Source organism: Cryptomeria japonica, chromosome 5, assembly GCF_030272615.1.
Source record: "Cryptomeria japonica chromosome 5, Sugi_1.0, whole genome shotgun sequence".
In the NCBI taxonomy this organism is placed as follows: Eukaryota; Viridiplantae; Streptophyta; class Pinopsida; order Cupressales; family Cupressaceae; genus Cryptomeria; species Cryptomeria japonica.
Genome location: NC_081409.1, coordinates 893097146 through 893122068, shown reverse-complemented (window position 1 = coordinate 893122068; position 24923 = coordinate 893097146).

The following is a 24923-nucleotide window of genomic DNA, read 5'->3' as shown; positions in this document are numbered from 1 at the left end:
GTGCCCCTGGATTAAATCTCCTATTCTTCTTAGAAGTGGATCTGGAATATTTCTTGCAAATTTGTTCTGTTTCAGCCCAAGTAGATTCTGTAATGTCCACCCCCTCCATGAGATCTAAGGAATTAGTGCATTCATCACTGATACCCCTCAAGAATATCAATTTGAAGGAATCTTCATTCAAGGTACTATGCTTGGACTTCTTGACACTAAACAAAAACCTTTCCAGATAATCTTCAAGCCTCTCATCTACAGTTTGTGTCATCCTAAAGATGTCATCCCCATGTTGATCAGTGCCTCTACAGTAATCTTTATATTTTGCAAGAAACAACCATTTCATCTCATCCCATGTATTGATTGTGCTACTACCCAAACTCATAAACCATCTCAAGGATGACTCTTTCAAAGTGGCTGGAAAAATTTTGAGTCTGTGGGCATCTATAGTATAGTCAAAGCTCCTACAGAGAACATCAAACTCAAACAGAAATGTATCAGGGTCCTCTGTAACCAACCTATAGAACTTAGGTACTGAAGATGCTGGAATGTTCTTGAGGTTAGCATTATCATGCTGGTCAAAGATGGGAAACTCAAATGTTGGACCAGGTGGTGGTGGTGGATTATTTCCACCAGGGGGTGGGTTCCCTTGCATTGGATTTGTGGGGGTTATTACAATAGGCAACTCTTCTTCTTACGGACCAAAGAGGAGCTAAAGACTATCTCCTGTAAATTCAGACTCGGGGTGATTCAAATTTTTTTGGTCTTGATACAACTTAGAAAAAGTGTTTATATCTAAAGAACTATCTTCTGCTTGGGTAGTATGAGTAGGTAAAAATCTACCTCTGGCATCTCTTCTTCAATTATACATGCAAATTCATAAAATCCAAACAATTAACTTAAAACTAAAACAATCATAAAAGGCTCTTAGCTTGACACCATCCCCGACAGCGGCACCAAAAATGTCTACCCCAACATTAATAACAATAATATCTCTATTTGAAATCTCAATCCAAACGTTGGATATTCATATGGTAGAGTTTACTATTCTCATGGTTGGTGTTCATTTAGTTGTCAATCTACGAACGTAAAACTTGAAATGGGTCTGCAAGATATATGCACTAAGCTCCTTGAATGATTATTCTCAATTACTGGAAGAAAAGTAGGAATAAAAATCAGAAGGACTAAATGAAAGCTTTTCAAAATTCTACTGAAATGAATTAATGGAAACAACAGGACTAACGTTGTTCTGCCTTGGCTGCAGGAACAGTCAAAGGAACTATTTCCAGTGGCTGCAGGAATATCCCAGTCATCAACTTCAGTTGCAACTAAGTAAAAACTAACTTCAATAATCATAAACACCGAATCACTCAATAAGTGGGCCCCCTTGGATGAGTGATATCAAACTCTTAGTAAAGAACTCTTAACAGATCAGAATAACATGTTTTCCTTCATTTCTTCTTGAAAGATGATTACATATCCAAAAGATGAAAATCTAGAATACGTGACAAAAACTGCTCAATCCTTTTCCATTCTATCTCACCCTTAGAGAGGAAGGGAGAGCTTATTAAATAGAAAAGCCAAACTACAATGGATAACTACAATTACGCCCAGAAGAAAAGGTGGATCACTGCTAGACAAAGGGGATAACAAAGAGCTTGGTTGCAGGAACTATGGATCTATAACCGAACCATAGTCCTTTGCACGCTAAAGAAATATTTTATAGATTAAACATGTACTGGAGTTAAACTCACATGCTGAAGTACAACTACTCTGATTATGCCTTAAATCATACTCGCTTGAATCTCCTTCAATTTGAGCTCCAGCTCTCTGGCGTGATTCTCTAGTCCTTAGGCGTGGAAGAGAATTCTTCACTGCAGCATCAATTACTACCTACACTAAAATAGAAATAGAATACAAGGACACGCATATGTATTTTACTTTAACTAATACATTCATTAACTCACAAATTAAATCATCCTAAATAATCCACATATCACAAAGACAAACCATTTGGCTACAGGAAAAAATTGGCATGGCTGCAGGAAAAAATTGGCAAGGTTCAAACATGATTTCTTAAGTTCGGTTTTTAAAACATGGATTGCATATAGTCAATGCACAATATTTTACTGTCATAATGCAACCCAAAAGATACCAAAAATGTAAAAGTCCTGATAAAAACATGTCAATATACCAACTTATCATCGACCATGAACTTCTTCAAGTCTGGCTAGCTTCTCCCTTAATACCTTCATCAATTCATCAAAACATTTCATAAAAAATTCAGTCTTGGCATGGAATGGGAAGAGCTCCTTTAATATATCATATTCTAGATCCATCTTCTAAATAGCAGCCCATAATTTTCTAAAAATTATCCACTAATCTTTTCTCCATTCCTAAATCATAGGGTCAAATTAATTTCTGATAAAGTCCTTAGGAAAATTATGCACATGGGGCAATAGAGGTCCTTTTATTCTTCTTCTAAAATTGATGCAAATACCCTCAAGATAACTGTTTCTAGCTATACTTACCCCCAAATGATATGGAGCAAAGAATTTATCGAAGTGCTCATATTCTCCCTTTATAATCACAATGTAAGGAATAATGGTGTAATCCAGGAAGAATGTCCCTTTTCCTTTTCCTTTTAAATCTTTATCCTAAATACATCCAATTTTCCACATCACCTCAAGAAAACCCATTCTTAGAGGAACATTGAAGGGCAGTACATGAGGTTGTCCAGAAAAGCCATAGATTCTGATGACAGTACTTATAGAGTATGGGATAAAATCCTCCCAATTATGTTCAATCCTGGCAAGAGGAACCATCTCCTTGGGTCTCACAATATCATGCAATTCATTAGGAATCCTTGGTGGATTCAATAACAACCTTTGTCTTAACCTAGAAGCAAAATTGTTATCAAACTTTATATATGTAGCCTGTTGGTATTTTGGATATGTTGATATGGTTTTTTCATTGATGTCAACACCTGTCATCACATATCAACACTTATCAGCACTTGGAGATCTTTTCTTATGTTCACCGACAAGTCAGAGACTTATGCACAGTCACCAGTATTTGGTTCACAGGCAGATTATATTGTTCAGTGGCACTTGGAATGACTTGGAGACTACTTGGTTATGTCGTGGACATTATTCGATCACTTGGTTTTGGTGATTTGGTTATTTGTTCATTCGGGTTTACATATTTGTTGTTACTGGCAAATAGGTCCAGGATATGCACCAGTAGGCTTATCTATTCTAGATCAGCATGGCATGTTATGGAGATGAATTTTTATTATTATAAATGCATTGAACTGACATCATGCATTAGATATTGATTTATTTGTAATTGATTTTATTGTAATATCTTTTAGTGAGCCGACCTATTCAATTGATATTAGGTTATGGTATAAATGTAAGATCTCATTTGTGAGATTGATACGCGATTGGGAAAAGAATTGTAATAAGGTATATGCAAAAATTAAGCAGAGCTATACACATAAACATCATTTGAAGGTTGAAGGAGGCTTTTTGTGAAGGCAATCAGAACTAAACCGGTATTGAATCCAGCATATGAAGATGCTATTTTATGTAGTACATTATCATTGGATCTAACCAACCAATTGTAGTCAGCGTGACTCTCATTTTGTGATTGAGTAGTGAGCTCTAGGCAGTTGGCCTTTCTACATGTGCACGATCCATATTGTACACACATACTATTTGCAGTAGTATCATTTGATTGTGGGTAAGGCTTTCCACCATGATTTTTCCCCTTATAGGATTTCCACGTACAAATATTTGTGTTATGTGTTCTGGATTTATTGTCTTTCTGTTTCATGCATTAATCTTTACCGGTACTACAATTAACTAATAAACTGTCTACCGGCATAAATTTTGGTTTACCGGTATTAAGAATTAAGTTTTGGTTAAGTTAATTTTGGTTGAATTTATTGGACAACTGATTCACCCCCACCCCCCTCTCAGTTGTCTCTAGGACCTAACATAGCCTCTTGTCTATCCCATGACATGTCTATGCTCCATAGCTATATCGAAATCTCATGGTTATCTATTGTCCTTCTAAGGTTCATGGTACCCTCAAAATTTATCTGCATTCCTTGAAAGGAACATATGCATGAGTAAAGAATACTAGGAGAACTTAACACCATCAACTTGATTCTTAATGTCTATTAACCCCTCATGAATATTTTCCTCAATATAAGGGGCGAAGTCAAAAACTACTATAAAATTCGGATGTTGTATCTGTATAGCCATGTACATAAAATCAAGTGGCATCAGTGTAATGGGACTAAAACCCAATATTTGGCATATAGAAAAGAAAGCATCCTTGAAATAGGGAGCGAAAGCACTAGTTGGGAATGGATCTTCTGAACTAGGGCCGATATGGTATGTTGTACTTCCTGCTCTGCATTAGAAGGAAATTCTTTCTAATGAATTCCTTCATCTTGTAATACTCTGCCTTTTGTTCATTTAAATCTACTGGTACCAGGCTAGGGGATTGTTCATAGTCAAAAAACTCTAGGAATTCCTCCCTTCTGATGGTTAATAGAATGTCTCCATCATTTCCTGTAATAACCCTTGAAACTGGGTCATATCTGTCTGCAATAGCCTTGAGTAAATCGACATCCATGAAAACATCTGGTATTACCAACTTACTCAAATCATACTACCAAGGACTAGATAATGTGGAATTTAATTTCCTTTGTCCATGCCATAATCTGAAAATCTCTAACCCGGTTGTTGGTATATTAGCATCTACCAAGTGGAATTCTTTATCAGTTAACCCCTCCCCTAGGGTTTTTCCATCCACAAACTTCTACCCCTGTTGCTTATCATTTTTAGAGGGCTTTAACTGGTCCAAGAAATCATCATAAAGATTTATTTTCATATATTCAACTTGCCTCGAATGCTTCCGTGAGGGAGCCATCTTCTGCAACTAGGGCTTTATACTATATTTCCAAATTTTGGAAGGAAAACTAGGGCTATTACTAGATTTTTAAATTACTTGAGTAATTCAAACAAATTTCACTATATTTTGTCTAGTATATTAACCCTAGAACAAATTGAATTTTCTTCTTGCAAGCTCACACACAATTTGTAATATCAATTTGTTTCAAGAGCATATGGAGAGCTCAGACAAAATTACTACATTTGATTTTAGCTAGAGATGACAATTCTATGTCCCAGAGAGTCGCTTCAGTCTCCTTCAGCAACAGGAAATTCTTCAGGATTGCTATGAAATATTTTGCGAATGAAAAACCTTTTAAGAGACATTTAATTTTTGCCTTGTAAAGGACACAAATGTCTCATCCACCATTAATATTCACACGAGCGAAACAATGGCTCATAACATTGTATTTAAAAATTTTGAAAACTAGTCATTGATCGTCTTCCAAGTTGGCCAATCCAATGATCATCTCCTGTCAACTCAACATTTGACTTTCCACCAATATCAATGGCCCCACAAAATCATTACTAATCAGCACCACCTCATCTTTCTGTCAAACTCCGTCAGCAGCCCCACTGTAGGTCTTCCTGGCCAACCTGAGACATGTGGCATCATCTCGTGATGCCACAGTTTGTAACCACCTTGCAACTTCTATTGTGGGAACATGAGGGTCATCTGATCTATTCAAACTTTACTACCTAGCATACTTTTCGTTCACTCTTCCTGAACTTAAAAATCAAGCACCTTTTACCTCAGGATAAAACATCTCCATTCATTCTGTGCACATACAAATTGATAGGACTGTTAGTAGATCGACCTTTACCACCTGTGAACCAGTAACACAATGCTTTCGACCAGTTACACTGCCAACCCTACCAGTTTCCACCGATAACATGCGGCACAATCTCACAATGTCGGTCATTAAAATCCTCGCATCTTTGATCACAGGGAAGTGTTAGCCATTGGATCCATCATGTCTTTAGCAAACGGTCAAAGTATTTAGGACTTTTCAGAATTAGGAAAATACAAGCGTTGGCACAAATATTTATAAAGAAAAACTGGTTATACGAAATTTCATGTGGATGACTTAGGAATATCATATTTCACGAAGCTATTAATGACCACTTAATAATTAGGAAATGAAAAATGGCCCCACGAATGAAAGTGGAACCCTCAGCCTTAAGTGAGAAAAAAGTAACGACATGATATAAAAGGGACCAAAGACTTACTTTCAAAGAAGGATTTAATCATAAAAGACACAATCCCTATAGCCCTAAACCCTAATAACTTAACCAAGGACAAAAATAAAACCAAGATGACCAAATATTGGAAGACATAATTCTAGGTCCTATCATGAAGGTTGGTGTATGTTGAGGAATGTTGGACCGAGCAGAGAGAAAGTTGTATTTTTAAAAAAGAACCTATTTTCTAAAGAAGTAGAGTAGAACAACGGCAAGTTTATACTTATTTATTGTTTTACATCAAGATTGCAGTCTTGCATGATAGTGTAGGGGATTGGTGTCTTCTGAAGGTTGGTGCCTTCAAAACTAGCAATTGTAAAAGAATTGGTGTCTCAGATTCAAAAGTAAACCATAGGGGTTGGTGCTCCTTTGGATTGTTGTTCATAAAAGTATAGGGGATGGTGTCTCCTGAAGGTTGGTGCCTTCAAAATAATTGTAAACATTTGATTCTTTTTTGGGGCTAGATTTGGATGGTATCTCCAAGCAGCATTTTCTCACCTTGGTTTTTTTTATCTTGGGTTTTCCACATATAACCTGGTGTTATGTGATGTTTTATTGATATTTTCATTATGCTACATTATATGTTTAATTTCTAATGAGATCTAAAAAAATTGGTATCAGAATACACTGATTCAACCCCCCCTTCTCAGTGTATTTGTGTGTTCAATAATTGGTATCAAATAAAGGTTTCTTGGTACAGGCTTAACCGCTCAAGGTAGATCTTGGTCTTGAACACATGGCAAGAAATGAAGGAGCTTCATCTAACAAGCCACCACTATTCAATGGTACAGACTGTGCCTTCTGGAAGATAAGGATGGAATCTTTCATTTCCTCCATTGGATTTGATATTTGGCAGTTAGTTGTGACTAGATATACACCTCCTACCAATTCTCCATCCACTCCTGATGAGAAGAAGGAATATGATAATAATGTAAAAGAAAAGAATGCCATAATGTCTAGACTTTCAAATTCAGAATTCGTTAATGTAATGCACTACAAAGGATATTTGGGATAAAATTCAGAGTATCTATGAAGGTGATGACAGAGTTAAGTAGGCAAAATTGTAGACTCATAGAGCTCAGTTTGAGGGATTGAAGATGAAAGAAGGAGAATGAATTGGAGAGTATTTCTCCAAATTGGATGAAATTTTCAATGCCATTAGAGGACTTGGTGAAGAGTTTAAGGATGTTGTGATCGTGAAGGTGTTAAGATCTCCACCCTCAAGGTATGACTCAAAAGTATCTACTATTGAAGAAGCTAAGAATCTAGGTAGTTTTTCTATGGATGAATTGATTGGATCTCTTTCTGCATATGAAATGAGAATAGGAAAACATAATTCATCAAAGAGAGAAGTTCAATTCAAGGTGGCTGAGATGGAAGATTCAGAGTTTGATCAAGAAGGAAACCAACTTTGTAAGAAGATTAAAGAGACAATCAGGTAATTACAAAGGAGAATTACCTTTCAAATGTTTTGAGTGTGGTAAAGTAGGACATTATGCATCTCAATGTAGAAAAAAAAAGGAAAGTGAGAATCAATTCAAACTTCCTAAATACAACAAAGGAAAGAATCATAAGAGTTTATATTCCAAAGAAGATAGTCGTACCTCTTCTGATGTACTAAACTTGAAAAATAAAGTACATTTATTCATGGAAATTGTTGAAATTGAAACATTGTTGGCAATTTGGAGGAATTGATTATGTGTTGCATTGATGTTTTGTCATTGATGGCAACACCAATTGTTTTGGTTGTTTATCGATTTCTGATTGGTTTCGGTAGAGTGGTTGATTATGATATTGATCTCGTAGGATCCGGTATGATTTGGTTTGTGGAATTAGTTTAAATCTATCATTCATGCTATTCAGATATGTATCATGATCAATTGGTTTAGGATTTGATGACTCAGGAGCTATCATTTGTTCTAGTAAGCCTTTTGGTCATCGGTAAGGGTTTTACTGGCAGAGCTTTGTTGAAGATATTTTTGTAAGATAGTTCAAATAACTAGAAGACAACTGAGGGGGGGTGAATCGGTTGTCATAGATTACAGGAACCATTAGCAATTTAAACTTTAATACTGAAACCCAAAATAGTAATAACAGAATAGAAGATAAACCAATCAAGCATAAACAATAATCATATGATAAAAGCTATCCACATAACACCAAGATTTGTATGTGGAAAACCCAGTAAAGGGAAAAAAACATGGTGGGAAGCCTACCCACAGTTAGATAATACTTCTGCAGTAAGTATATAAATTACAATTGAGGGGCTTGCACTTGCAAGAAGGCCAACATCCTAGAGCACACTTCTCGTCACAAAAGGAGCCTCACTAACTACATATAAATCTAGACTACAATCTCGAGAAGTGTTGAACTACAAAAGATAGCATCACCTATGCCTGAGTACAGTTTTGGTTAAGCTCAATAGTGTAGCACTAAATCCTCTTACATAAACCCAATTCGATCTCTAATGATCAACCAACTCCTCTTCCTGAATGATATTACATTATTCACACATTACATTTCTTGACCATGACCTCTTACATATGACCATGATGATCTACAATGAGATCTTACATCTATTTATACAAAACCCTCGACCATAAACAATCAAGTCGGCCACCAGAAAATAAACCAATTACATAATTACAAACCATGTTGTCTTTAGACCAAATAAATAATATCAACACATAATACATCCCAGAAATATATTCATAGGTCCTATCCACATGTTACATTAAAGTCAGTCCATAACCTAGATCAACAAGGACCAAGTATAGGTCCATACGTTACAACAATGATCTCCAATCTCCAATTCTCGAACATGATCACCAATAGCATCCTGTAAATCCACCATAAGGTGCATGAACACCACTTATGCAATTCATCAAATATCTCCATCAAAAGCTTTGCCAGTGAAACCCTCGCCAAAACCAGAAACCAATCTTCTAAGCAAGAAGGATAGCATCTGATCACCAGACCAAAACCAACTAACCAAATATGAGTATAAGTATCATGAATAAGCCAATTCCATCACCTGACTATACCGAAGCCTACTGGATTATGTCAGATCCAAGTTAACCAGAAACCACTTAACCTAAGGGTGTCGGTAAAGCATCCAAATAGCTAGTGTTGGCATCAATGACAAAACATCAATGCAACACATAATCAATTCCACCAAATGGCCAACATATCCCCCTTTGGCATTGATGGCAACACTAGATGTGAAAAACATCTAAGTACTAAGAAATGCTAAACAAGTCTCCCCCTATGGAAGACAGCCAACAAATTCCCACAAATAGCTCTGAAAAACAATATCTCCCACTATGACTAATATCTTTGTAAATCTCTGAATTTCTCTCCTTATCAATATCACTCCCCTTTTCACTTTCTTTTTCACACTAATATAACACCCTCTTTGATATCAATGCCAGAAATCTAACAGAAATATCAAAGAGAAAACATAAGCCTCTGAATCACAAAGATGACTACTCCTGAGCAGTAGCATCCCACATCAATGTTAGAATGAATAGTATCTCTAATAATGCATGTTGGACTAATGCCAAACCGTGTCAATCAATTCTCTACTGAAGGGGCAGAAACTCCCAATTTGTCTCTCAGGTACTCAAATGATTCCTTGGATAAAGGTTTAGTGAAAATATCTACAATCTGCTCTTTAGTGTTCACATAAACCAATATAACTTCATTTGCTTCCACCTTCTCCTTCAAAAAATTATACTTGATAGATATGTGCTTTGTTTTAGAATTAAATGTCAGATTCTTTGATATATCAATAGCAGCAGAATTATCATAGTGAATAACTACCGATGCATCACAATCCACCTTTATATCCTTCAACATTTGCTTCATCCATAAAACTTGTGTATAGTTAGTAGAAACAACATCATACTCAGCCTCAGTAGTAGATAAAGAAGTACATGACTATTTCTTATTGATCCATGAAACCAACTTCCTCCAAGAAAGAAAGCTCCACCAAAAGTACTTTTCCAGTCATCAACATCTCCAGCCCAATCAACATATGTATATGCACATAAAGTAAAGTTATCATCCTCAGGGTACCACAAGCCATATTTTGATGTACCTTGCAAGTATCTAAAAATCCTTTTCATCTACATCTCATGATTTTCTCTAAGATCACTCTAAAACCTTGAAACAATACAAACAACATTCATAATGTCAAACCTAGTCTTGTTACAAGATAGGGTTGTCATTTCACCAAAGGATCGACCTGTCAATGCCCAATACAACCGCTAGACTTATTGAATCCATAGGAGGTTGTTAAACAATGTCGTGAATCCCGAGGAGAGACGCTAGCCCACTGCCAACAATCCCCCTCCCAACGTCACTCACTGCGGCCTGCGTGATTCGAACCTATGACCAAGCTCTGATACCACTTGTTACAAGCTAGGGTTGTCATTGTACCAAAAGGTTGACCTGTCAATGCCCTATACAACCACTAGACTTATAGAATCCATAGGAGGTTGTTAAACCATGTCGTGAATCCCCATGAGAGACATTGGCCCACTTCCAACAAGTCTGAGTCAAATAAAGAAGACCTCCACTCATAGATTTGTATCTTGTAGGATTTATCGGTGCAGAAACATCTTTTCTTGTCAATTTCTCACTTGTAACCATAGGAGTACTTACTGATTTAGAATCTCCCATACCAAATTTCTTCAATAATTCTTTAGCATATTTAGTTTGATAGATAAAAATACCTTTGTCACTCTGAGTGATTTGCAAACCTAAGAAAAATTTTATCTCACCAATCATAGACATCTCAAATTCTTTCTCCATATTCTTAGAAAATTCTATGCATAACTTATCTTCACCTCCAAAAATAATGTCATCAACAAATACTTCAATCATCAATATATCATCATCAGTGATTTCATAATATAAATTATTGTCAGCACTACCCTTTGTAAAACCAAGCTTCAAAAGATATTTATCCAACCTTGCATACCAAGCTCTAGGTGCTTGTTTCAATCCATATAAAGCTTTCCTTAACCTGAAAACCATATTTGTATCATCTGATAGTGAAAAACCATCAAGTTGCTCAATACAAACTTCTTCATCAAGATCCCCATTCAAAAATGCACATTTAATAGCCATCTGATAAAACTTGTAGTTTTTAGAAGCAACATTAGCAAGAAATAATATTACAGCTTCAATCCTAGCTACAAATGCAAAAGTCTCTCCATAATCAGTTCCTTCCTTCTCAGAATATCCTTTAAAAACCAATCTAGCCTTATTCCTTATAACTTGACCATCCTCATTCAATTTATTTCTAAAAACCCATTTAGTTCCAATAACATTCTTATTTTTAGGTCGGGGAACCAAGGTCCATGTGTTATTTTTCTCAATCTGATCTTATTCTTCTTCCATAGCTTTCTACCAATATTCATCATTACATGCTTCAATTACTAATACCGGTTCAACTTGTGAAATTAAACATACCTCATTAGTTGACAGTCTTCTTCTTGTCATGACTCCATTTCTCTTGTCCCCAATGATTTGATCTTCTGAATGATTCAATCTCACATACCTAGGAGTCTTCTGACTCTCTGTTCCTCTTCCCTATTCTTCAGTTACTGTAGAATTATTTGATGTTGCCGAAGTAACTAGTTCAACTATTTGTTCCAGTAAATGTGCTACCAGTTCATATATAATCATTTCCACTGTCAGTTCCTTCTCATAAAATATGGTTTGACTTATGTTCAGCTCATCTACTTTGACATTAGCACTCTCCATAATTCTCTGCAATCACTTGTTATAACATCTATATGCTTTTCTTTCATTAGAATAACCAAGAAATATGCCTTCATCACATCTAGGATTAGATTTCTTGATAATATCATCTCTCCTGATATAACATTTACTACCAAAAAATTTGAAATACTTTACTATAGGTGTATTGCCAAACCATAATCCATAAGGTGTTTTACATGTTTCTCCTTTGATATGTACTTTGTTGAATGTATAAACCATTGTTCTCACTACTTCTCTCCAGTAGATATGTAGTAGAATAGTTTCCATCATCATTGTTCTAGCAACATACAAGATAGTTTTGTTCTTCCTTTCCACAACTCCATTCTGCTTAGGTGTCCGGAGAGAAGAAAATTGTCTTCTTATACCATGCTTATCACAAAAGTTATTAAACTCACCGGATGTGAATTCTCCACCATGATCTGATCTCAAACATTTAATCTTCAATCATGTCTCAGTTTCCACTTTAGCCTTAAAGATTCTAAACTTTTCAAATGCTTCAAATTTTTCTCTCAGAAAAGTAACCCACATCTTTCTAGAATAATCATCAATGATTAGCATGAAATATCTATCACCTTGAAAACTTTTAACTCTAGCAGGGCCACACAAATCAGTATGAATAAGATCAAGAACATCATTTGATTTTTCTCGTATACTCCTAAAAGAGGTTTTGACCTATTTACCCATTTGACATTCTTTACATACCAGATTATAGGGCTTCATAATCTTAGGTATATCCCTAACTAACTTAGTTGAACTGATCCTCACAATGCAATAAAAATTCACATGACACAACCTTCTATGCCATAGCCAACTCTCATCAATCTATGTAATCAAACATGTCTTTCCACCAGAGTTTAAGTGAAATATATTACATTTTGTTTGTGTACTAGTTGCAATCTCCAAGCTAGATCTGTTAATGAGTTTGCACTTTCCATCCTTGAAGTGTAATTAAAATCCATTGTCTACCAATTGTCCTACACTCAAAATATTTTGCTTCAAACCTTCAACATAATAAACATTTCCAGTATTGTTCTTACCATCTAGTGATATAGTTCCTTTTCCTTTGATCATGCATGCCTTGTCATCTCCAAATCTAACTAGACCACCATCAAATTTTTGCAAAGACAAAAACTTCCCTTTATCCCTATTCATATGATGTAAACAACCATTGTCAATTACCCATTCATCCTTGTCTTCAATTTTAGTAACAAGTGCCTTTTCTTCGGGTACATTCTCTTCCAGTGTCAGATCCACTAGCAGAGTCTTCTACTAGTTCATCATCTGAATCAGTAATGCCTTCCTCATCCGCTATGTAGCATGATTTGTCTTTGTTTTTCTTGTATCTATACTTCTTCCGATATCTAGGGTTAGGATTAAATGATCTTCTAACTCTTTCTTCAAATCTTGAATTCCTTTCAGGACATCTAGATGCAAAATGACCAATCTTATTACATGCAAAACATTTAAAAGGTGTTTTTCCTTCATACTTACTTCCTATCAGTCCTTTAGGTACTCTTCTAGCAAATAGTGCTTCAAGTTGCTCAAACTCATCATCTTCTCTCTTCATATATTCTAATTACTTTTCATATAAAGCTTTCTAGTCTTTCTTACCGATTGTAGATGTAGATGCATGAAAAGAAGGTTCAGTCTTCATAGCTCCAGAAGGTCCAAATTCCTCAACCTCAAAAGAAGATAGTTTCCCAATCAAGGTATCTTTGTTGACAGATGTACTAGCCATTGTTCTCAATGCATCAATAGCAGTAGCCTTCATTTTGTAAGCCGATGGTAGGGCTCTCAAGACTTTAGAAACAATTTCATCTTTGCTCAGAGTTCCACCATAACATTGAATTCCCATAACAATCTCATTTACCCTTTCCATGAATGCAGTAATCCTTTCATCTTCTTCCATCTTCAAGTTTTCATATCTCACCCGGTAACCATCAAGTTTAGCAATTTTCACTGTGGGGTCACCTTCATTAAGAGTCTCCAACTTATCCCATATAGCCTTTCCAGATGATTTGTCAATTAATCCCCTTATTTGTTGATCAAAAAGAGCACACAAGAGGGATTCTCTTGTTCTACAATCATTCTCAATCTCCTTGTCTAGGTTTGCCAGAGGAGGATTGTCAGATCCCAGATTATAGAGTGTGACACCATTCTGTGTGATCTCCCAAATCTCCTTTCCAAGACATATCAGATGAGTCTCCATCTGAATCTTCCATACTGTGTAATTTGTTCCATCACGCCTCAAAATATCCATTCGAAAGATATCTCTAGAAGAACTGGATGAACTTGAACTGTTAGTCACCATAGTATCTTCCTCAAGTGATTAATCTTTCTACAGAGAGGACCAAAGCTTTGATACCAATTATTAGACAGTTCAAATAACTGGAAGACAACTGAGAGGGGGAGTGAATCAATTGTCACAGATTACAAGAACCATTAGCAATTTATAATTTAAAACCTGAAACCCAAAATAGTAATACCAGAATAGAAGATAAACCAATTAACAATAAATAGCAATCACAGAGTAAAATTTATCCACATAACACCAACATTTGTACATGGAAAACCCTGTAAAGGGAACAACCACGGTGGGAAGCCTGCCCATAGTCAAATAATACTTCTGTAGTAAGTATGTGAATTACAATTGAGGGGCCTACACTTGCAGGAAGGCCAACAGCCTAGAGCACACTGCTCATCACAAAAGGAACCTCACTAACTACATATAAATCCATACTACAATCTGGAGAAGTGTTGAACTGCAAAAGATAGCATCTCCTATGCCTTAGTACAGTTTCGGTTAAGCTCAATTCTAGAGGACTAAATCCTCTTACATAAACCCCATTCGATCTCCAATGATCAACCAAATCCTCTGCCTGAATGATATTACATTATTCGTACATTACATTTCTTGACCATGACCTCTTAAATATGACCATGATGATCTACAATGATATCTTACATCTATTTATACAAAACCCTCGACCATAAACAATCAGGTCGGCCACTAGAAAATAAACCAACTATAGAATTATAAACCATGTTGTCTTTAGACCAAATAAATAATATCAACTCATAATATATCCCATAAATAAAGCCATAGGTCCTATCCACACGTTACATTAAAGTCGGTCCATAACCTAGATCAATCAAGACCAAGTATAGGTCCATACATTACAGCAATGATCTCCAATTTCCAATTCTCAAACATGATCACCAACAACATCCTGGAACTCCACTAGAAGTTGCACCAACACCACTTATACAATTCATCAAAGATCTCCATCAAAAGCTCTGTCAATGAAACTCTCGCCAGAACCAAAAACCAATCTTCTAAGCAAGCAGGATAGTATCTAATCACTAGTCCATAACCAACTGACAAAATATGAGTATAAGTATCATGAATAAGCCAATTCCATCACTAGACTATACTGAATCCTACCGGATCATGTCAGATCCAAGTTAACCTGAAACCATTTAACTTACTAGGTCCAAAAGGGTGCCGGTAAAGCATCCAAATAGATAGTGTTGGCATCAATGACAAAACATCAATGCAACACATAATAAATTCCACCAAATGGCCAACACTTTTGATGCATGTTATAAGTGGTCTTGGTGTGGCTTCTAGATGGCTTTCAACATGATGTTGCTTATCTTGTTCATGATCCAGTTCATCGGTGGTGTTGGATTTGGTTTATGGTGACCTATTTTGGGTCTTGTGTTATCTAGGTTATGGACCAGTTTCTGTAACATGTTGGACGATGATCCTGATGCGTTATCATTGGGATTTAATGATTTGTTTACATTGTTTTCAGCCTAAGACAACCTGGTTGATTATTGGATTATGTGTTTATGTTATGAATTTATTATATTATCTTTTAGGTGGCCGACCTAATTGTTTAGGTCTCAGGCTGGTATAAATAGGATGTAAGATCTCTTTGTAGATCATGGGTATATGGGTTGAGAGAAAAAGGTTATAGAATGATTTGTGTGTGAATAATGTTGTAATCATATGCAGAAGGTTTGGTTGATCATAGGTTATCGAATTGGGTTTGTAAGAGAGGTTTAAGGCCTCTCACATTGATCTTAACCAGAATTGTACTTAGGCATAGGAGATGCTATACTTGCAGTTCACTCTTTTTTCTGGATTGTAGTCTGATGTTTATGCAGTCAATGAGGCTTATTTTTGTGATGAGCAATGCGCTCTAAGATATTGTCCTTCCTACATGTGGAGGCCCCTCATATTGTAATCACATACCTGTTGCAGAAGTATTATCTGACTGTGGATAGGCTTCCCCTCATGATTTTTCCCTTTACTGGGTTTTCCACGTACAATTCTTGGTGTCATGTGTTATGGATGGATGGTAACTATTTTGTGAGTGTTCCTCTATTAAGGATTTAAATGCTTACAGTTCTACAATTTGGTGACAACTGATTCACCCCCCCCCCCCCTCTTAGTTGTCCTCTAGTTATTTGATTTGTCTAACAATTAGTATCAAAGATTGGTCCTCTTTGCAGAAGCTTAACTACTTGAGGAAGATCCTATGGCATCTAGCAGTTCAAGTTCATCTAGTTCATTTGTTGTTGTTTTCTAGAGAGAAAATCCTAGGCTTGATGGAACAAATTACAGGGTATGGAAGATTCGGATGGAGACTCATCTGAGATATGTTGGAAAGGATATTTGGGAGATCATTGAGAATGGTGTTACATCATTTAATTTAGCATCTAGAAATCCTCCTCCAACTGGTCTAGATAAAGAGCTTGAGAATGATTGTAGAGCTAGAGAAGCCCTTTTGTGTGCACTTTTTGATCAACAAATTATGGGACTAAGTGACAAATCAACTGCAAAGGCTATATGGGACAAATTGGAGACTCTAAATAAAGGTGACCCTACTGATAAAATTGCTAAACTTGATGTTTACCAGGTAAGGCATGAAAATCTAAAGATGGAAGAAGATGAAAGGATTACTTCTTTTATGGAAAGAATAACTGAGATTGTTTTGGGAATTCAATGTTGTTATGGATCTCTGAGCGAAGATGAAATATTTTCTAAAGTACTGAGAGCTTTGCCACCAGCTTATAAGATGAAGGCTACTACAATTAATGAGTTGATAACTATGGAAAACACCTCTGTTAATAGGGATACCTTGGTTGGGAAATTACCTGCTTTTGAGCTAGAGGAATTTGGACCTTCTAGAGCTATTAAATCTAAACCTGCTTTTGATGCATCAACATCATGTACTTGCAAGAGTGATTGGAAAGTTTTATATGTGAAGGAACTAGAGGATATGAAGAAAGAAGATGAAGAGTTTGAACAACTTGAATCCTTATTTTCTACAAGAGTACCTAAAGGACCGGCAAGAAGTAAGTATGAAGAAAAATCACCTTTTAAATGCTTTGCATGTAATAAGATAGGTCATTTTGCATCTAGATGCCCTAAAAGGAATTCAAGATTTGAATAAAAAGATAGAAGATCTCTTAGGCCTAACCATGATTATCAGAACAAGCATAAGTATAGGAAAAACAAAGCCAAGTCATGATACTATACAGATGACGAAGGTGTGAGTGATTCTGACGATGAACTGGTAGTAGATTCAACTAGTGGATTCAGTAATGGAAAGGAATGGGTTTTTTTGGCTATCACGGAAGATGATCTAGTACCTAAAGAAAAGGCCCTTGCTACTAAAATTGAAGACAAGAATGAATGGGTAATTGACAATGGATGTTCATATCATATGACTTGAGATAAAAGGAAGTTCTTATCTATGTAAGAATTTGATGGTGGTCTGGTTAGATTTGGAGATGACAAAGCATGTATGATCAAAGGAAAAGACACAATATCATTGGGCTAATAAATCATAACACTGATAATGTTTATTATCGATAAGGGATTTTAGTTACAGTTCAAGGATGGAAAATGCAAGATTATCAACAAATCTGGTTTGGAAATTGCAACCGGTACACAGACTAAAGGCAATATCTTTCACTTAAACTCTGGTGAGAAGACATGTTTGATTACACAAATTGATGAGAGTTGGCTATGGCATAAGAGGTTGTGTCATGTGAATTTTGATTACATTGTGAAGATCAACTCTACTAAGGCAGTTAGAGATATGCCTAAGATTGTAAAGCCCTATAATCTGGTATGTAAGGAATGTCAAATGGGAAAGCAAGTTGGGATTTCTTTTAAGAGTATACAAGAAAAATCTAATGATGTTCTCAATCTTATTCATATTGATTTGTGTGGTCTAGCTAGAATCAAAAGTTTTCAAGGTGATAGATATTTCATGCTAAACATGGATGATTATTCTAGAATGTTGTGGGTTACTTTTTTAAGGGAGAAGTCTGAAGCATTTGCCAAGTTTAAAATATTTAAAGCTAAAGTTGAGACAGAGACAGGATTGAAGATTAAATGTTTAAGGTTAGAACAGGGTGGAGAATTCACATCCAGTGAATTTAACAGTTATTGTGAGAAGAATGGGATAAGGAGACATTTGTTTGCACCTCAGATACCTTAGCAGAATGGAGTTGTGGAAAGGAAGAACAAAACTATCTTGTATGTAGCTAGAACCATGATGATGGAAGCTAATATGCCTCATATCTACTGGAGAGAATCTATAAGCACGATGGTATACACATTGAACAGAGTTCATATCAAAGGAGATACTGATAAGACACCTTATGAGTTATGATTTGGTCATACACCGATAGTTAAGTATTTTAGAATCTTTGGTAGTAAATGCTATATCAAAAGAGATGACTCCATTGGAAAGTTTCATCCTAGATGTGATGAAGGAATATTTCTTGGTTATTCTAATGAAAGAAAAGCATATAGATGTTATAACAAAATATTGCAGAGAATTGTAGAGAGCACAAATGTCAAAGTGGATGAGAAAAACAAAAGTCAAAATAGAACTTATGAAAGAGAACAGGCAGTGGAAATGATCATAACTAAATCGGTAGCACCTATACCAGAATAGAATGTTGAACCAGTTACTCCGACGGTATCATAAAATTCAATAGTAATAGAAGATCAAGACAGAGGAACAGAAAATCAGAAGACTCCTAGGTATGTAAGGTTTAATCATTCTGAAGATCAGATCATTGGAGACAAAGGCAAAGGAGTGATCACAAGAAGAAGGTTGGTAGATGATGAGGTATGTTTTATTTCTCAAGTTGAACCAGCATCAGTAATTGAAGCTTGTAAAGATGAATATTGGATGAGAGCTATGGAAGAAGAATTAGATCAGATAGAAAAGAATAACACATGGACTTTACTTCCCCAGCCTATAAATAAGAATGTTATTGGAACTGAAAGGGTTTTCAAAAATAAATTGAATGAGGATGGAAAATTTGTGAGGAATAAAGCTAGATTGGTTTGTAAAGGTTATTCTCAGAAGGAAGCAATTGATTATGGTGAAACCTTTCCACCAGTAGCTAGGATTGAAGCTGTGAGACTATTTCTTGCTTATGTTGCTCATAAGAATTACAAGGTTTATCAGATGGATGTTAAGTGTGTATTTCTGAATGGAGATCTTGAAGAGGCAATTTATATTGAGCAACCTGATTGATTTTCACTTTCAGATGACAAAAACATTGTTTTTAGGTTAAGGAAAGCTTTATATGGATTGAAACAAGCCCCTAAAGCTTGGTATGCAAGACTGGATAAATATCTTCTAAAGCTTGATTTCACTAAAGGTAATGCAATTGTAATTTATATTATAAGATCACTGGTGATGACATGTGGATTATTGAGGTCTTTGTTGATGATATCATTTTTGCAGGTGAAGAAAAGTTGTGTATGGAATTCTCTAATAATATGAAGAATGAATTTGAGATATTTATGATTGGAGCGATGAGATTTTTCTTAGGTTTTTAGATTACTCAAACTAATAAAGGTATTTTCATATGTCAAACTAAGTATGCTAGAGTGTTGTTGAATAAATTTGGTATGGAAAAATGTAAACCGATTAGTACTCATATGGTTACAAGTGAGAAATTGACAAAGAAAGATGCATCTACATCGGTAAATCCTACTACGTACAAGTCTATGATTGGTGGTTTGTTATATCTGACTTAGACTAAACCAGATATAATGAATGTAGTTTGTATTGTATCTGTTGGCAATTTAGCATTATAATAGACAATGAAGGATTGTTGACATTTCAATAAAGGATAATGAGAAGGTTGTTGATGATGATGGATACAACTGATTAAGGATGTCTATTGTCTTAATATTATTATTTTGTCATTGATGTCAAGAAATTGATTTTCTAATTCAGTATGATGTTGCCATATCTTGAGATATATGTTTTGAAGAGTATAAAGGTGTTGGTAAAAGACATAGAAATTTTATGATGGATAAGGGGATGAATAAGGTATTCAATGGGAAACTATTACCAAGTCAGACAATGATGAGATCATGATGTTTAGATTGTTTCGACATCATACATATGTTATAAATTGTAAGGTTAATACTATACTATGTTACCCAGCAAAGAACCTAGTCAGTAAACCCTAAGGAACCTAGTCGGTAAACCCTAAGGTTATCGCTATCGGTTAATGAAGGCGGAATGTCTACCGAGTGAAGTTTAGTATTTATCGAGTTATAACCAAGTTGTAACTGAGCTATAACAAAATGCATTAAATGTTTACATGCCTTATTTAATGAAGGAAGCTGATGAGCTGGAGTTGCTTAAATGATTGGTATGTCGTAAATAAAGTTTGTTAAGAATCTGTGGCAATGGAAGATCGGCAGGAAGATCTACAATTTAGATTGAACCGCAATACCCTAGCACAAGTTCCAAGAAATGTATGCAAGTTCCAAGGCAGGGTAAAACATTTTCAGACTGAAAGATGCATTGAACCTGGTCAAGTTTGAAAATCTGATGGCTATGATTGATCATGGGAAACGTGATCAAGGAGATTAAGCGGTTAGCTAATTGATTATAAATAGGGAACTGTTGATCAACAATGTATGCAGGCAAGTGTATGCACAGGGATGCTACATAGTGATTATCGAGAACTGAAGCTTGAAGACCTGTTTTGAATAACAGAGTATAGAGCCCAGCAGAGGGACAAGATAAGTCCTATGACTAGATTGTATAGAGCAAATAAGAATCTGCTTTAGCATTTTTAGATGTAAAGTTGCAGATATGTTTTATTACTGTTATTTTGTGAAGTAATAGAAAATCTCTTAACCGAGTGGACTTAATAGTCTTATTTGTAAAACCCTCTAACAAGGTGACATTCTTATTGAGTGTTTGAAATCCTTTAACAAGGTCACTTCTAACAAGGTGAAGATCCTAACAGATCTGAGGGAAATCCCTTAACCAGGTCACATCTAGCTATGTGTTTGTAATCTTTAAGAGGATTTGCTTTTAACCAAGCATACTCTAGAAGAGTATATTTCTTAGTGGGTCTGAAATCCCACAGTGGTTTTTCCCTATTTGGGTTTCCACGTTAAATCTGGTGTTATGAGGTTTATGATGTTTATATGCTTTTGAGTTTGCATGATTAATAGTTTTGGTTATATTACTAAAGTATATGTTACCGAGGTTGAATCTGATGTTTTTATGGAAGATTAAGTTTGTATGATCCACCCCCCACCCCCTCTCATCTTGTTGGCTATTGGATCTATACTTACATTTAGTATCATAACTATCAATTGGTATCAGAGCCTTGGACTCTAGAAGAAAAGTTTAAAGGCACTTGAGTTAAAGATCCAAAGTTGTATAAGAGGGATGCACCGAAGTTGAACAAGTCAAGTTTCTCTACATGTTAGAAAAGAATGAAGATGCATCTATCAAAAGTTGGAGAATATGTTGTATACTATCTAGAGAATGATTTTTTTATACCAAGCACCTATCCATTGACAATGGAAGAGATAAAGGCAAAGCAAGAACATATCCAAGCAATGATTGAAATAACATCTACATTGAACGACTCAGACTTTAATGACCTAGAAGGCTAGAATGATTCAAAGGCAATGTGGGATAAGCTCATATCTGTGTATGGAGGAGATGAACATGTTCAAAGAGAAAAATTAAATAGTCTAAGAGAACAACATGAATCCATGAGGATGAATGAAGGTGAGAACATAACTCAGTACAGTACAAGACTAAAAGAGATTGTCAATCAAATCAAAGGAGTAGATGGGACTATTGAAGAAAAGGATATAACAAGTTGTTAAGAACCCTTCTACCAGCTTATGCAATCCGAGTCTCTGCAATCAATGAATTAAGGTTTGTACCTAATATGCCAGTTTCTTTAGATGCTACCATTGGTAAGCTACATGCATTTGAGTTAAGTAACTTTGATAACAGTGGATCTTCGGTAAATAAAGTTGAATCTCCATTAGTTCTTTTCATCTTGATGAATCTAATGATTACAATGAAAGAAAGTATAAGCACTCTAAAGGAGATCACAGTGGAGCAAGTGAAAGATTTCGTAAGAACATGGAAGAAGTACACAAACTGTATGAGGAAATCAGAAAGCAAGAGGAGTTTGAAACACTATTAGCCAGAAGGTTACCAAGAGGAAAAGGTAAGTATAAAGGAAAAATACCTTTGAAATGTTTCAATTGTGATAAAATAGGACATATAGCTTCTAACTATCCTGACAAAGATTCTACTGAAAAGAGAGATTACCGAGATGACAGACAAAAAGATAATCATTATAGAGGACACTTAGACTTCAGAAGAAGAGATAGAAAGACATGCTTAATAGCCAATGAGGAATCCAATGATGATAAATCAGATGACACTGATATAGAGGAAGTAGTTTATGTGGCTATCAAAGATGGATCAGATGAAGAAAAGTATGAAGAAAAAGACCTAATATCTCACCTAAACACTAATGATTCTTCGATCATAGATAGTGGATTCTCACATCATATGACAGGAGATAAACACAAGTTTGTTATGTTAGAAGATTATGATGGAGGCTATGTTAGATTTGGTAATGATGCACCATGTCCGGTAAGAGGTAAAGGATCCATAACACTTCTTGACAATGCTAAATTTAATGATGTTTATTGGGTTGAATGTTTGAAATACAATTTGCTGAGTGTAGCATAGCTAAACAACACAGGTTACCGAATAGAATTTCAGAAAGGAATTGTCAAAGTTCATGACAAGAATGGAAAGTTAGCTACTACCGGGACACAAACAAAAGGTAATACATTTCATCTTGACTCAACTCGGAATAAATGTCTTTATGCAAAGATAGATGATACCTGGTTATGGCATAAAAGGTTTTGTCATGTAAATTTTGATAATCTGATCAAAATAAGTAAGAAGCACCAAGCAAGAGGTCTATCGAGTCTTGAAAAGCCTGAGAATGCTATGTGTCGAGGATGCTAGATGGGTAAGATGACAAGATCAAGCTTTACAAGTAAGTCTTACAGTTATAAGGGAATTTTAGATCTTGTGCACACTGATCTTTGTGGTCCTATGAAAGTTCAAAGTTATTATGGTGATAAATATTTCATATTATTTGTGGATGACTATTCAAGAATGATGTCAGTAATGTTTTTAAAAGAAAAATCAAAAGCTTTTCAAATGTTTAAATGGTACAAGGCAAGAGTTGAAAATGAAATAGGAAGACAACTGAAATGTCTTACATCAGATAGAGGAGGAGAGTTCACATCTGATGAATTTAACTTATTCTGCAATGATCATGGTATTAAAATACAAGTCTCTGCACCAAGATCTCCACAACAGAATGGAATAGCTGAGAGAAGAAACAGATCTATTGTGGATTGTGCTAGAACACTGATGATTGAAAAGAAAGTGCAACAAACATTTTGGAGAGAAGCAATAAGCACAGCAGTTTACACCCTGAACCGAGTACAATTGAAGAAAGGTACTTTGAAGACACAATATGAAATCTGGTATGATAAGAAACCCAATGTAAGTTATTTTAAAATCTTTGGAAGTAGATGCTATGTTCACAAAGATGATAGAAATGCCAAGTTTGATCAGAAAAGTGAAGAAGGAACATTTCTAGGTTATTCTTCTAGAAGCAAAGCATTTAAATGTCTGATCAAATCATCTAACAAAATAGTAGAAAGAGCAAATGTGAAAATTGATGAACTTGCAGAAAGAAATGATGAAGGAAATTCCAAGGAACCAGAAGACTATGATGAATTTGTCTATGTTCAACCGACAAGTCTTACCGAGAAAACTGTTGAAGAAAATGAAGAGAATATCCAGTTACCGAGTGATGAAGAAGATCATACAGAGCCTACCGAGCTTATATTATCCAAGTATGTCAGAAGACATCATGCACCAAGTCAGATTATAGGAGATAAGGATGATCCAGTGATGACAAGGAACAAACTAAGACAGAACACATGTCTGATATCTGAATTTGAACCGAGAATAGTGAAAGAGGCATTTAATAGTGAAGATTGGATAAATTATATGACATAAGAGATTGATCAAATCAAGAAGAATGACACATGGATGCTATTCCCAAGACTGAAGGACAAAAATGTAATCGGTACAAAGTGGATTTTCAGAAACAAGCTAAATAAAAAAGGAGAGGTCATTTGAAACAAAGCAAGACTAGTTTGCAAAGATCATGCTCAAGAAGATGGAATTGATTATGGTGAAACTTTTGCACCTGTTGCTAGACTTGAAGGAGTAAGAACATTGTTGGCATATGTTGCTTTCAAAAACTTCAAGGTATATCAAATGGATGTCAAATCTACATTTCTAAATGGAATATTAGAAGAAGAAGTTTTTATTGAACAACCTGAAGGATTTGTTGAAGACAAGAATAAAGATCAGGTATGTAAATTGAACAAAGCTTTATATGGTTTGAAACAAGCACCTAGAGCATGGTATGAAAGATTGCACACTTATTTTATTAAGATTGGTTTTATAAGGACAAGTGAGAACAACAATATGTACATGAAGAATGATGAAA